Consider the following 17,290-nt stretch of genomic DNA (forward strand, 5'->3'; position numbering starts at 1 on the left):
CCAAAGCTTATAAATAGGAGCTCGGATGCTCATTTCAAGGAGAGGAGATCAATAGGATGAAGTGTTGCCAAATTGGAGAGTGGAGCCACGAATTTACAGCAAGGGTCAGAGATCTTGGCGATCTCCTGCGTATAAAGAGTGGAGTTCGAGAGATCTGAGACCCGTCCCCTATTCCTCCGGATTTAAGCTTGGTCTTAAATCCTGAGAAGAGCCGTGATTTTGCTTAGTCAAAATCATCGCTACTACAATTACTTCCTTTGTGAAGTGAGAGCATTGATTATCTAACTTTTGCTAACCGGATCTGATCCGTGGCGGTCCATGGATATTAACATCCCCGGTACAGGCAAAGATCGCATGCAAGCAGTGGGTGATAAACATTTGTTGCGCTGTTTGACAAGAGTTGCAATCTTTATTTTCATTGTGTAAAAGAGATCTTATAAAAAGATCGACTTTCTTTCTTTTTTGAACTTATTGTAATGGCTGAAATTGTAATGAGTTCGTCACCAATGAAAATATCAACTTTTGACCCAAACAAGCTGGCGACCACAGTAGGAGCCAACAGCTTCGCTGCCGAAGCTGTCGTGCTGCAACCACAGATCCAGATCCTGGTTTACGAAGAGGTCGAATATGAGTTCGACCAACTAAAATTTGAGGAGTATTTGTCGTCCTCCTTCTCCAGATACTCCGCCCCTCGCAAGCGCAGGAAGATCAAGGCCCCCGTTACCGCTGCAACCCCGCCTTGTAATGCCCCTCTGGCCTCCAATGAGCCCGGATCTACAGATCTGGACCTTTCCTCTACCAAGGAGTTAATTGCAGAAGGCTCGCCAACCCTATTAAAGAGGGCACGCTAAAGACGGTACCAACGACTTGCTCGCCGACTCAGTAAGGCTTTGGAACCGGTTGACGGGATTCGCTACGAAGCGGATCTAAAGTCCAGAAGGTGCAAACCCCCTCAGTAGCAAATGAATGGCGTATCCTCCAAGCCAACAGCGAATGAATGGATCCAAGTCAAACGGACCCGCTCAACCCTCGAGGAGCGCATTCAGAAGCGTCATGTCTTGATTGCGCACGCACGGATCCTCATGTGAGAAGCACAGAAACTGGAGCAGAAAGAAGTGGTCAAGAAGCCACCAAGATCACGCCGAGTCTGGAGACCAAAGTCCAAACCGGCATCAAAAACAACCCAAACGGTACCCGAAGGCATCGAAAAAACCAGAAAACTAAATAGTGGCTCGGCCAAATTCAAACCACCAAATGGTGGCTCGACCAAATTCAAACCACCAAATGGTGGCTCGGCCAAAGTCAAACCACCAAATGGTGGCTCGGCCAAATTCAAACCACCAAATGGTGGCTCGTCCAAAGTCAAACCACCAAATGGTGGTTTGAGCAAAACTCGGACTGGTTCGGTCCATTTCACTACTGATTCACTTCCTACAGTCTCATCTGAGTTTTCGGTGGCCCCTATTCCTGTCCCAATAGATTCCACACTTCCGATGAAGCCTCACGACTACAGAGACTCGTCTCGTTTCAAGATAAGGATGACGGATCGCCTGGGTCCTTTGTACGAGGATCGAGGTAAAGTTCCGATCAAAGAATGCATGGGTCCGGCGACTGAACCCCGAGTAACCACTCGAGCTGGGGGTCGCACACGCCCTCACAACAAGTCAGGGCCTTTGTAGACTGAACCCCGAGTAACCACTCGAGCTGGGGGTCGCACACGCCCTCACAACAAGTCAGGGCCTTTGTATAATGGGAAAACCCCTGCAATTGATCACCTCGGACGGCGAATTAAAGACCAAGAGCCCGTCAAAAGCTCGCGCTCCCAAAAGCATAGTTCCAAGCACGTGACTCTTAAGAATGCCAATAAGGCAGCAAGCTCTCAGAAGGAAATGTGTTTGTCAGACGAAGGTGTTATACCAGGGGAGTCATACCAACACACGATAGGTTACTCTGGTCTTCAGACCGATGAGTTGTACTATCAGGCTGGGGTACGAACAGATCTCGAAAGAGAAGTACCCGAGAAATGGACTCTCATTGTCCATGCACAAACATTATCAGGGCAGTTTTATCGACATGTAGCTGCCCCAAGGCCGCTCCGCGGAGGGTCTCAGTATTTGAAAGGATCTCTAACGGAGTGACTAAGTCCAAGTCAAGACGTATCCGTAAGAAACAATCGGCCATTCAAGGTGATGAACTCCCGGAAGTCACCATAAATATGGCTGATAAGGGAAAGTTGATTCGACCTTCTAGCTCTGACCCGCTTATATCTCATCGTCTAACCCGGTTGTGATCAGGAACTATTAGACAAAGAGATTATCTGAGAATGCAGAGGGGATTATCCTCCAATGATGAAGCATCAGATGCCAACTCTGCAGTTGCTTCTGACCAAACGGTGTCTAGTCCAGGACAATCGTACGAGGCATTCATGATCAACACCGAGCAAATCACCAAAATTTTCGAGGATGCTCTAATCAAACAGAAAGAGGCATTCAAGATCGAAATGGAAATGGCTATGCTATGAATGAGGGAATAGCATGACCAACAAATTCGGGCTCTGTCTAATCAGTTCAGTGAATCCAGCCATCGTAACCTTGCTGACCAAGTAGGTAGTGATTCAGATGTGGATGAACGTCTCGATACTGAGAACCCTCCCCTTGACCAAATTGCTGGGGGTAGCCCTACCAATAATGACAACACTGGGGGTGGTCCCGTTATTCCTCTTAAGAATCGTCCAAGCCCCGATACGAGCGAGGATGAGAAAATAAAAGATCTCGAGAGAAAAATCAACGCTGTCATGTCTGCTCGAGAGGTGAAAAGGACCGGTATTCCGTATCCATATCCGAGAGAGTGGGATTCGATCCCGTATCCGACGAAGTTCAACCTGATCAACTTCACACCGTTTGATGGGAAGGGTTCACCCACTCAGCATTTGATCTACTTCAAGTCCCACTTGGGCATGATCTCCGGTAATAAAGCTTTGATGGTTCGGTCATTCATTGGTACCCTTCGCGGGACGGCCTTCGATTGGTATCACCGTTTTAAGCCCGGAAGTATTAACAACTGGGACGACATGGAGAGTTCATTCCTTAGAAATTTCTTTGACGACGATGACGAGGTATCCATTAGGACACCTTTCGATGAGAAACAAGAAGATAATGAGATAGTCGACGACTTCGTCAAGCACTTCCGAAATAAAGCAATGAACTGCCGAGATCTAATCACGAAGGACTTCATCCTCCAGACATGTCATAACAACCTATCTATTGAGATATTGGAAGTTATGGGAGTCGCACCGCCCAACACTTGGAAAGAGTTGAAGATGCACGAAGAGCGGACCGAACGCTTCCTCCGAAGGAAGAAGGCCGAGAGGAGCCAACCGACGGCTAATCCTCTGAACTCGAACTTCGCCTCCCGTGGTAAGGGCAAGGCACCTGCAGCCGCTGTTGGTACTAATCAAACATCACAACAGCAATTCTGAAGGTAACAAAAGACTTCAGACCCAAGACTCCAAAAAGAGTATTCCTTCAAGGATGAAGACGTTCCAGCCATCTTCGAATCCCTCCTTGAAAACAACAAGATCAAGCTACAACCTATCGCAAATCAGGAGGAAGCTGATAATACTACGGATCCAAAGTATTATGCGTACCACAGGAGGATCCTTCATCCCACCAAGGATTGCTTTGCTCTCAAGAATAGCATCCAAACCTTGATTGAAGCCGGCGTTATATCGCTCAGTTAAGTCGAATGAAGACTCCGATAAGTATAAGAGTATAAACTGCTCCTTCTATTGAAGCCGGCGTTATATCGCTCAGTTAAGTCGAATGAAGACTCCGATAAGTATAAGAGTATAAACTGCTCCTTCTGACACTCCAAAAAGTATACGAGTATAAACTGCTTCTCGGTTATCCAACTAAGTATAATGTTAAACCCGGTTTCGTAAAGGAAGTTGGGGGTGGATGATTTATATAACGGGAAGTTCCTAGAGAATCTTATATTCTTAAGGGTAACCCGAACATGCGACTGAGAATAACGTACTCCTCGTTACACCCAGTTTTGTAAAGAAAGCTAGGGGTGGATAATTCATGTAACGGGAAGTTTCCGGAAGAATGTTAAATGTAATATTCTTAGGGATAACCCGGTCATAATGAACAAAGTGATAAACACTAAACTCCTATTATGATTTCTGAACACTCTTTTGCTGAGATGAGATTCGATCACTTTATTGGATTAATTTCCCCTCACAAAACTCTCATTGGTGTTTGACGACTCACAGTCTCCCACCACAGAATCCCCTACCGATCAGACTAATTGACGGTGGGACCACCAAAATTCTTTCATGTTTAATCCATTCAAACTTCCGCTATGTTCGTGCACTCAACACTTTCATGGTTAGAGTCCGGATATAATGCTTAGAAGTTTGATCTATCAATCCTTGACGAATTGTCAAATCCCTTCGTGTTAAGTCCTTATCACTTAACACCAAGAACCCTTACTGAGTGATTTGTACAAGTCAACACTCCCACTGTGATTTGTACTCCCACTCCCACTGTCCACTTGGTCAAACCTTCCTACAGTTAGGACCATGGTCAAAATCCCCTCTCGATTCCTTCAATGAACGAGAGGTCCGTTTTCAGATCGAGCGATCAAAACTTCCTACAGTTAGGATCGTCTCAAACCTCCTACTTGGTCAAACCTTTCTACAGTTAGGACCATAATCAAAACCCCCTCTCGATTCCTCCAATGAACGAGAGGTCCACTTTCAAATCGAGTGATCAAACCTTCTTACAGTTAGGGTCACCTCAAACTCCCACTTGGTCAAACCTTCCTACAGTAAGGACCAAAACCATAATTTACTCTCAATAAACGAGAAATCCATCTTTAGTTCGGTAATCAAACCTTCCAACAGTTAGGGTTATCCGAATCTTTTTGATTCTCGGAGTAGAGATCCCACTCTTAGTTTCACCTTTCCGGATTCTTGAAGTAGAGATCCCACTTTGAGTTTCCTTTTGCAACTGGAGATAGAATATAAAATTCTTCCTCTTTAGCTTTGGGAGATAGAATATAAAATTCTTCCTCTCCAGCATCGGATTCATCTTTGCCCCAAGAGAAGACTCTGCTTTTTCAAACTCCTTAAATCCGTGATTCACACGCATGGGGAATTTTATCCCGAATCCTAAGCAGGGATAAGTCAATGCCTAACACGCGTGTAGGTTGTCTAAAAATCACAATAGATAGTTGATCCCCCATCAAACACCGATGATGGAAGTTACAATCTGACGACTTCCAGAAGGCTACAATTCGAGGACTTTCACGTAGAAGGTTACAACCTGACGACCTTCACAATAACTAATGAAGGCCCCAATTCAACAGCTTTCACAATCAACATCGGGAGTTACAATCTGACGATTCTCATATTTTCAAGGAGCCAAGACGAAGATTATAAGAGGACGATCTGTGCAAAGCTCTAGCAAAAGAGACTACAAATTGACGGTCTCTTCATATTAGAATGCAAATATCTCTCAAACCGTAAGGAATTTGGCGAAACGGAGGAAGCGAACCAAAGCCTTCGGCTAGGTTCGGATGGCCCCGTCTCGTCGAGATAGCCGATTTTCATATATAATTCGTCCAATTCCGACGTACGGTTTGTAAGTTATGACCTGTTCTTCGTAGCAAGTTATGTTCTGAAGTCCGTCTGCGAGACCGGACTTCGTCAGAACATTGGACTTATCCTGAAGCTCACCAACCCCGCCTAAGGTTCGCCTCTGCATTACAGAGCCAAAACGCACAGGGCGAACCACCGTTATAACCTCAAAACGCAGAGTTAATCTCTAAAACCGCACGAACTGTGCGTTTTCAGCCTAAAACAGGCTTAACTCTGCGTTTTCAACATCAAAACGCAGAGTTAATCTCTAAAACAGCACGAACTGTGCGTTTCCAGCCTAAAATAGGCTCAACTCTGCGTTTTCAACATCAAAACGTAGAGTTAATCTAAAACAGGCTTAACTGTGCGTTCTCCAGCAGTCATCTAACTCTGTGACGCAGAGTTAAAGCACAAACGCACACATAACGTGCGTTCTTCCACAAACTCAACCATGTGTCACAAACTCTTGATGCAGAGTTGAATTTCAACGCACAAGCGACCTGTGCGTCTCCAATTCCAGAACGCATGCGTCCTGTGGGTTTCAAACCTTTGACAAAGGTTTAACCTGCGTCTCAGGCCTTAGACATAGAGTTGAGACCCAGAACGCTGTTTTCAGCGTTTGACTCGTTCAAGCACGATTTCAACGGTTCCAGAACCGTTTTCTCCCCAAGATTTTAGGGGATCACTACCCTATCATGGAGAGATTTATGGGGGGAGTTACACCCCATTAAACCCTCATTAAGGAGAGATTTAAGGGGGCGGTTACACCCCTAAATCCCCTATAAATAGGGGGAAACTCAACTGAGTTCAGGGGGCTCTTTTTTGGCTGACTTTTTGGGGATCCTTGATCGGGCATCTTTGAGCTTTCTGCAGCAACAGAGAGCTTTGGAGATCAGCGACTTGAAGGAGCTCTTGAATCATTTTGGAAGGCTTTTAATTGAAGCCTTTGAAATTATTCGGCCTTGGCTTATAACCGACTTTCGGTTCAAATCAACTCTTTTTCAAGAGTTCAAAACTTGCTCTGCAAGTTCTTCTAAAACTCGTCAGAGTTATCAACTCGATCAGAGTTCAAAACTTGCTCTGCAAGTTCTTCTAAAACTCGTTCAGAGTTATCAACTCGTCAAGAGTTATCTTCAAACTTGCCACGCAAGTTCTCCACAGCGTCAAATCGTGAGGAGAAAATCACGTTCCAGTGAATCAAGACGTTCGGATCGTCAACGAGAAGCAAACTCGACGCGAGCATTCGAGGGAGGCATCTCATCGCCACCGTGAAGAACCCAGAATTAAACAAAGGGGAGAATCAAATTCATTCTCCTCTCTTTTGTAATCGGAATCCAAATTGTAATTGATTTTGAGAGAAATACAAGTCAATTTTTCTTTCATTGTCTTTTTACTGCAAATTTTCCAACAAACAACGCGTTGCCGGTTTAGTCTTTCACCAATTAAAAAAAACACCAGAATACCAGTGTGGGGTATTTTATCCCGAAGCCTAAGTAGGGATAAGTCAGCGTTTAACCCGTGCTGCTGGGTGGTTCGTTCCCGTGAAAACGACCGAGTCTACGTATTCAACATCGTAGCAACAAAAATCCATGCCTTTTATGCATGGGGAATTTTATCCCGAATCCTGAGTAGGGATAAGTCAACGCCTAACACGCGTTGCCGGTTTAGTCTTTCACCATTTGAAGAAGACACCAGAATCCAAATCTGGGAACTTTTATCCCGAAGCCTAAGTAGGGATAAGTCAGCGCCTAACACGCGTTGCCGGGTAGTCTATTCCCGTGAGAAAGACGAAGTCTACGTATTCAATATCGTAGCACTAAAAGAGTTAACTCTTTTAGCATAACGTTACATGTGAAACGGACTTAAACAATCCGCATGCAAGCCCGATTCAAACGGTAATCGATAAAGGCACGTCAAATCCGTTGAAGGCTTAGGATTTACCAAAAATCCTAAGTCAGCATATAACACGCGTTGTCGGGTAGTCTATTCCCGTGAGAAAGACGAAGTCTACGTATTCAGTATCATAGCACTAAAAGAGTTAACTCTTTTAGCACAATGTTATGTGCAGAACGGGTCTAAACAATCTGCATGCTAGCCCGACTCAAACGGTAGTCAGTAAAGGCTAATCAAACCCGTTGATGGCTAAGAATTTGCAAAAAATTCTATAAATGTGAGTCATTGACGTATCAGCTTCATTAGTTGGTCTCGTGATTTGAGCATACAACGACTTCAAGATAAGATCCATATCTGCATACGAAACAACTTTAATAGTTGGTCCTGCAGCCTAAAATTTAGGATTGCCACGCTCCAATGCCTTAAGAGCTTAAACTGTGTAGACTCCAGCAAACGTACGAGTATAAATTGTGTTAACGCAGGCCAACGCCGAGCAACGCGTAGCCCTAGGTCAACGCCGGTCAACGCGTTGCGACAAAGATAATCAGTTCAAAGTCAACTCAATGACATGAGCCAAAACTAACTCACCAATTCCGATTCAAGACTTCAACAACGGTCAGACGATAAACGCAGCACCGGAAGACCTTCATCTATTCGACAAAGCACTGGATAGACTAAAGGCTGAGGAAGTCAAGAATTAAAATAGTTCATAGGTCCTTTGACACCGACTAAAGGCGGGGGACTATCATATCCAAAGTATTCCAGACTCCTTCATAAAAGAATGAGTCTGAAATACTTTAGAGGGGGTATCTGTAGGTGTATAAAAATACCTATAGGTATCCACGCACAGCTCGAGACAGAGAAAAGGTAATGAATGCCACTATCTAAGTCTAAGAGGATTATCCGATGCCGATGAACACATGAAACGAAACGGCGAACCGAATAGCCTATGCACTCATCGGCCACCTCCAAGTGGCCCGTGTACTCACCAGCCACCAAATTGGCAAACCAAGTGGCCCGCATGCTCATCGGCCACCAAAACAACGTACGGATCAATGAAACGACGAAATACGCATAACGACGAAACAAGTCAAAACCCGGAAAACCAATAAAAGCCGTTGGTGGCCGAGTCACATCAAAATGACTCGCAGGCCGAGCCACCATTTGGTGGCCCGGCCAGGCCGAGCCACCATTTGGTGGCCCGGCCAAGGCCGAGCCACCAGGTGACAGTTCGGTCAGAAATGTGATTTTTTGGTTTTGATGGTTTTTCTTGGGATTTGTTTATTCCTGGACGTTCCAACTGATTTGATACTATGGTTATTCAGTTCTCAACTAAAGATAGAGAAGAATCCCTTGTTCTTATCCAAATACCCACTCCCGAAGCTTATAAATAAGAGCTCGGGTGCTCATTTCAAGGAGAGGAGATCAGTAGGACGAAGTGCTGCCGAATTGGAGAGTGGAGCCACGAATTTACAGCAAGGGTTAGCAGATCTTGGCGATCTCCTGCGCATAAAGAGTGGAGTTCGAGAGATCTGAGACACGTCCCCTATTCCTCTGGATTTAAGTTTGGTCTTAAATCCCGAGAAGAGCCGTGACTTTACTTAGTCAAAATCACCGCTACTGCGATTACTTCCTTTGTGAAGTGAGAGCATTGATTATCCAACTTCTGCTAACCGGATCTGATCCACGGCGATCCATGGATATTAACATCCCCGACACAGGCAAAGATCACACGCAAGCAGCGGGTGATAAACGTCTGTTGCGCTGTTTGACAAGAGTTGTAATCTTTATTTTTATTGTGTAAAGGAGATCTTATAAAAAGATCGACTTTCTTTCTTTTTTGAACTTATTGTAATGGCTGAAATTGTAATGAGTTCGTCACCAATGAAAATATCAACTTTTGACCCAAACAAAAGCATATTTTCAAAGTTGAATCTAAAGATGAAATGCGATTATTCATAAGATTCAAATCTTTATTTTTAGGCACATATGCATTTTTAGAAGTAGAACATAAATAGTCATTTATAAAGGAAGCAGTATCATTTTGTATGTTTTCTACTTCTAACATGGCATTATTTTTTTCATGAGTCAAGTTAGCAATATCCATTTTCAAATTTAACATATCATTGTTTTCTTGAAGAGCAATACTTTCTTAAGAAATGATATCAAATCTCGAAGCTAACTTCTCATGATCGGATTTTAAATCTTCATGCTTACTTTTTAAATCAATAAAATCATTTTTCAATTTATTAAAGGCATGCAATAATTTTTCACTAGCACAAGTAAGTTCATCATTAGGTAAATCATTAATAGATTCGAACTCGCAAACCTCACTAGGGCTATCGCCTAGTGCTCGTGTGCATGAAGCTCCTTTAGAACTTGAAGCGGGATCCTCCAAAGCTTGTCGGATCGCCTCCAAGTCTCCTTGATGCGCTTCTATGAATTTCCATAATGTATAAGCGCTATCAAAAGAATCAAGCTTGTTAGACATAAATGAATCAAATGTATTTAATAAAAATTCTAACATAAGCTTGTTCATAATAAACATCTTTTTTATCATGTTTGCTCCACTTAGATTTCTCCAACGTGGGCACAATATAAGCACAATCAATGATTTTCCATAAATTAATATTTTTAGATTGAACAAATATTTTAAATCTAAAGTACCTTTGAGCATAGGGAAAATCATTGAATTTAGGAGCAACACTAGAATCATAGACTAAACAAGATGCATCATTCATATCCATAATTTATAAAAATATGCAAGCAAGATACAAATGTAATCAAAACAAGATTAGTACAAAGAGATAACTTGGATCCTTAACTCAAGGCGATTAGACCTTAAATCAAAGAGCACCAAGCTCGGATACCAATTGTTAGACCCTAGAGGCGGGGTGATTAGGGTCTTATGCTAATCTAATCTGATTTTATGCCAATTAAAATTAATTAACAAGTTATCCTAGCAAGTATGAAATACAACATGATATGTGAACTAGGATAAGCAATATTAACAATGAAATATATCCTAGCAAAAAGATATACTATGAAATATATGTGCAAGGATATGAAACTAACACAAGGGTAAACAAAAAGAAACAAGATAGTGGATGATATAAATAATAAGACAATGGTGAAAAGAGCAATGAGCACAAATAAGAATAAACGCCAAAGCACACTCAAACAAAATCAAATGATCATAGAATTCGGACCTTCCGTCCTACGTCTCCGCTCCCCACTCCCGGGGAGAAATCCACTATCACAATCCGGTTTGGAAGCCGGAACTTCTACACACTCGGTTTTCTAACTAACCGAAAACTCTACAACTCACACTCTTGCAAACCCACTTTACACCCTCACAAGTGTTGGACCTAGTCGTGTCTCCCTTAAGTGCTCGGTTACAACCTCTCCCTAGGTTCGTTAACCGACGCCACTCCTCTTGGGATGATCCCCAACTCTCACCACACACTCCTCTCAGTGTACAAGTATATTATAAAGTGATCTCACGATTAAGCACAATACAAAGAATGATTGTTCTCTAATATAGATGAGAACACAATAAAAGCTCACACTCAATTGTTACAACTCTTACCAACCCAAATATACTATATATGAAAATACAATAAGCTCAAGTGGGTGTGTGTGTGTGTGTAAACAATGAGTAAAATCAAATCTAACTCAAATAGCAAATTAGCAATAATAAGAATATGAAACTCAATAATAATATAACTAGAAAAAAGAGTTAGAAAACTTCTCTATAAACACAAAGAGAGGATGAGAAGATATTGAAGATGAACTCCTCAAATAAACACAAAGAGAGGATGAGAAGATATTGAAGATGAACTCCTCAACAGATGATGCAAACTCCTCTTTATAACAGCAAACCCCAAAAACAAACTAAACAAACTTAAACTCTTTTAAAACTTGTTTAAAACATTTCTTGGATACTGAAATAGAAGGGGGTTTGGGGGTTTATATAGGAAGAGGAAACAACAGCAAAAACCCAAGGGAAAAGACCAAACAGCCCAAGAATTAAAAATCTAATTCTGTACCAAAAGAGCCGTTGGGATAAACGGTGGTCGACCGCGAGCAACAAAAACAACATGAAAAGCTCCAGAGACTTTGGCGGGCGACCCTGGCGGTCGACCGTGGAAAATCTCGAGCTCACGGTCCGTGGGAAATCTCGAGCTCACGGGCGACCGCGGCGATCGACCGTGAAAGTCTCTGCTACCCACTAACGAAAGAACTCAGGCGCGATCGACCGTGGCGGTCGACCGTGAACTGATATATGAAAATATACAATTTTGAATAGCTTTCTGATTTTAAAACACTGTTTAAAAATATCAAATAAATTCTAAAAAATATAAAACCTTGGGGAATGATTGTAAACATGATAGTAAATATGCTACAATGAGTGGTTTCCAAAAAGGACTTCCCAAATGAAAAATATCATCATTTTACAAAATAGGCCAAAACATGAAAATTATAGTATTTTCACAAATACAATAGAAAATAAAACATATGAGTATGTATATGAAAATATATTTGTTTCATATCTAAGTAGTTAAACCAAATCACAATAATAAATATGAAATATGTAATTTTATATTTGTAAACATGAAAACCAAAACTTGTGTTGTATATATATATATGACTGCATATATATACAAGGAAACCAATAAAATATGCGTGCATATGGTATTGAGCTTAGAGTATCTAACATACATAATATAAAACCTAAACTAGATTACCCAAGCCGATCTTGATCTTCAATAAGCTTGACTTGGTACACTATGCGGATGAAGCTGAACTTGGATCTTGAACTTGAATTGAATAATCTTCACTCCATAATTCCGCCAACCTCCATTTGATATCGTCGTTGAAGCGCTATTCCATCCATCCTCCAACTCGTTGTTTGTCTAGAATAAATACGAAAACACAAACACTAGACAAACAATATTAGAAGTAAATTGTTTGTTAAACATCATCAAAACAAGAAGGCCAATATTACTAACAGTGTAGGTTTCCACGGTAGCTTCGGAATCCATCTTCAGCACAATAGTACGTTTGATCGACGATCACAGGACATCGTTAGATCCGTATATCGTAGATGCGGTAATGTGCCTACAAGATTGGTGGAGGTACGAGAAGAGAACGCAATGCATTGATCGGATTGCTAGTATTGAAGATAAATTTAAAGAGTTAGGACTAGCAGATAGATATAAAGAGTAGATATTATTCATTAATTTGTAATTTTTATTTCTTAGCTGAAAATTTATGATAAATTATTTTGGAAACAGTTACAAATGATAGTGATATAGATGAGTAGGTGCCAACATGTATTCATCTATTGTGATGCAACGAAGTCCAAAATAAATTATAATTGTAGATGATTAACTGATTATTAATAAAGAAGTTATTTTTATCATTTTAATTTTTATAATTTTTTGTATTTGTAAATTATGTAATTATAAGTAATTAATAATATGATTGTTTTTATTAAAATTTTGTTTAAATTTTGGTTATGTAATTTAAAGAAATAAAAAAATTTAAAAATAAAATAAAACAAAAAAATCGGGTCGAGCCGGTGCCCGGCCCGGTCCAACCGGGTCCGGGTCCCAGCTCCGGTTTTGCCTGACCCGTTTGGACAGGGTTAGGTTTATTGTTAGGAGCCCATAGCATAGGTCATACTGGCTTTTGATGACTTTTTGCTTTTATGATAAAATTCTTATAAAAGTTGTATAGATAGAATGTTCATTTAGTTGGTCAAACTTGGCTAATTCATATGAGCTTATAAGCTATTTTTTTAAAGAAGTTGGAGCATTCGAACTTTTTTCAAATATGACTTATAAGTCAGCTTATTGATGGTTTACCAAAATAACTAAATATGAAAAGCCAGCTTAATAATTAGTTTGACAAAAAAATAAACTCTCCCAAACATCCAAGTCACAAAAAGCCCTTTACAAAAGCCGAGGGCATTTTCGTCCTTTTCTTTCACATGCTTGGCGTGTGAGCTGCCAAAGCTCGTAGTGTTACGTTGTGAGGTTTGCTTAACTCTTTGCGCAGTTTAATTATCTTCCTCGCCAACGATATCCGAGGTTGTAACATAGTTCACGTTGAATCTAAAGGATCTACTGCTGGATAAACAGGAGGGTTTTGTGAGACGAGGTCAGGGGATTAGCAGAATAAGAAATTTTCAATGGGCTTATTTGCCGAGCTCACCTTGACCTTTTGTCAAAAGAAAGTGATTTGCCCAAATTGACGAGGAGTGACGCACATGGATCTAACTCAAGCGAGCCCATTTCATGTGCCAACCCTACTTTATTTCCAGACGTACGCTCGAGCTCAGCCCTACTTTACTCCAAGACCGTAGAGATGGACAAACTTAACTAAAACTAGAGAATCTTAATTTGTTATTATGATTTTGTGAAAAAAAAAAACTGCCCCTTTCTATTAATACGGTGTTACAAAACTGTCTTTCGAAGTTACAAATGACTGTCGTTAGTCAAAAATATCGCACGTTTATTTGTGCACAAACAACATTCGTGCATCACGTACAGACACATCATGAAGATAATCAGTGTGAAGATTAGGAGGCAAAGAAGAAACGTGTGGACTACTGACTTTCACTGAAGGTTGCAAATTTATAAAAAATGAAATCCCAACTCGAGAACTTACTGCATGTTCCATCAAATTCAGAACCGGTACATTTTAGTTAGTGGTGTATTGTTATCAGAGCAACCATAGTCATGCAAACCTCGATTTGTTCTTTCCTTAATTTATGGTTTCCATTACTTACCGTCGGTGACTCGGACGGTTGAGATGCTCCAATACGGTTCCCACGGTTTTGGGTGCGATTCCAAACCGGATGATAATAATAATAATAATATTAATGATAAAGAGGTTTCCACTGGTGGCTTATTTAGATGCCGCAAATCTTAAGTGTTTTTCGTTCAATGATTGGAATTATTGGTGGCTATAGGTTTAGCGAGAAGCAAGAATTTTATCACATGCATGCATGTTGATTTCTAGCTCATGGTATTAAGCATGTACAGTTAAGAGTCAATTGTCACGCCGACCGCAGAATGATTGTGTGATGGTAATTCAAGTGTAGCAGTTGGAATTCAACTATCAATTTCCGATTGAGTATTCAATTCGTATTTTTTATCTTCGGTGAATTTTTGTGGGATTATCCCAATAGATAGCTGCTGGTAGCTCCGAAGTCTTTTAAGATAGGCGCCTACACCAAAGACCTAAACGTTTGAATTCTTTTCGAGAGCTACGAACATTTTGGCCTCGAGATGTCCTTGAATATGATTCCAACTATTTCTAAGCTATTCTAAACATAATTAGTTTTATAATTTGGATAATTTGTACACTATAATTTGGATAATTTGTACACACTGCCATCTTTCTAGTCAAGACTAATCCCTTGAGGCCGAAGCCCATGGATGGGCCGAGCTCGGCAAAGATAGATATGAACATCTATTATTTAATAAACACTAAGGCCTTAAGGCCTAACAGTGGTTAGGCTTAGCTTTAGGCTTCTAAGGCAGAGCACGGAGTGCAAGAAAAATATGTTTTACTTGAATATATCATATCATATCATACTTCCTTTAAAAGAGAGAGTTGTGAAAAACTTTCCAATGACTATATTACCCCTTTTGATATTACATTCTATTACTAACTAAACTAAATTAATTATCGTTGTTAATTAATTATACTATATGTCACTTCAAGTTTGTATAATTTGGTCCTTAAAACTTTTTACATTATTGTAAAACTCTACATCATATTTTTTATTAGTAATTATAATAATATATTAATAGATAATTCTATATTAATAAAGTATACATGGAAAGAGTAGAAAACATAGTATAGTCCTAAAAATACTATTACACTCATATAGGAAAATTACAAAGACATTCTTATGTTTAGGTAATAGGATAAAAGATACATGCATAAAATTTTAGAAAACATTAAGATATTTAAGTGTAGCAAGATACAAGTAGGGATATATAAGTATAATTTTGATAAACTATAAGTAATTTAAGTTCAGTTAAGCCTATCTACAAACAATAGTACATAATCCCACTGATAAATAATATTCATCATATAATATGAGGTCACATGCTTAGCTTATCTACACCTCTATACTTAAACGAGGATCCAAAGATTTATTATTCATGCTACAGTAAATAATACAGGAAATTACTATAGCATGAACAATAAATCTTTAGGTCTCCTTTAAGTATGCAGAGTAAATTTACTATTCATGCTACAATAATTTACTATATCATAAATAGTACCCTTTTAAGTATAGAGCAGCAGATATGATTTCTAATTTTAAGCATATAATAATCAAATCAAATGTATTAAATCTTAGAGGGAAGTAGGATCAAAATGCAATGCTTAAAAAAACACCATATTTTGAATAAGTCTTCAGATTTTGAATTATTTCCTAAAATTATATATTTCGCTTAGAAAACTTTAGAATAAGCTTTTGAAGGACTATTACAAGCTGGTGGACATGAGATAAATATTAAACAAATAAAATTCATGATATCAGATTGCAGAAATCGGGAATATGTATACAATACTGGGCATCATATGAGATAATATTCATACATAACATAATGTAATATGTAATCTAACATATTAATAAATTTTAAACATAACAATTTGCATCGAGATATATGCTTAAGATTTTGGAGAGCCGAGAATGTAGAGATTTTGGAGAAGAATTGCGGCTTTTATGAGTTTTCTGGGTTTCGATTTTGTTTCCCAAACATGATTCAAACCTAAGCCCACAATCAAATTACAAATGACACGATTATTACGATATCTTCAAAGGGAGATATCAGCCATATTTTTTATAGCGGTTCATATATCAAAAAAATCACCAAATAAAAGAAAATAATATTAAATTTTTTCGAAATAAAGTCTTTAACCCGATATATTAGCCGATATAGCAATATATCAACTGATGTTTAATACAATGCCTATAGGAGCAAATATGTGAAAATTATTTAGATATTAGTTCCTTGATTTTAAGTATCCAATAATTTTATGTTATTCTCTCAAAATTTTGAAATTGTTTATAATTTTAGGGACTAATATTAAATTAGTAAAAATTTAAGGGACAAATTATAAATAAGCCATATTTAAAAGAAGAGTTAATTTTTAAAAAACATCTCAAGTATGTGGATTGTGTCAAAAAACTCACTCAACTGATTCAATTTAATAAAACCCCTTATTATGGGGGTGTTATAAATAAACCCTCTCAATTTTGGTGCTATTTTAGAAAACACCCCTTAACTATAGCGTGTCTCATTAAAACTCATATAATCTTTTACACTTCTATCAATAGACCCCCTTAACATACTTACTTCAATATGTGATTTGAACAAAATACCCTCTTGAAGAAAGCAATTTTAGTTAGAAAGAAACGCTCAACTGGTAATAAAAGGACAACAACCAATTTACAATTCTTTTTTCCTTTATATCATCTTTTTTTCTTTTATCTGGCAAAAGCCAAGGTAATTCTTTTATAGTTTATGGATATTTTTATCTTTCCAAGTTAAGTACTTGTTATATACTAGATAACACTCAAATGATATTAGTTTTGAGAGCTTAGGTTTAAGTGAAAAAAGTTCATAGGGGTTAAATCAAATTTTTTACATTGAGATAGATTACCTACAAAACACCCAAAACATGACGGAGATTTACTCAGTTTCAAATAGTTTTTTTTTGAGGGGA

Source organism: Asparagus officinalis, chromosome 7 (assembly GCF_001876935.1).
Source record: "Asparagus officinalis chromosome 7, Aspof.V1, whole genome shotgun sequence".
NCBI lineage: Eukaryota > Viridiplantae > Streptophyta > Magnoliopsida > Asparagales > Asparagaceae > Asparagus > Asparagus officinalis.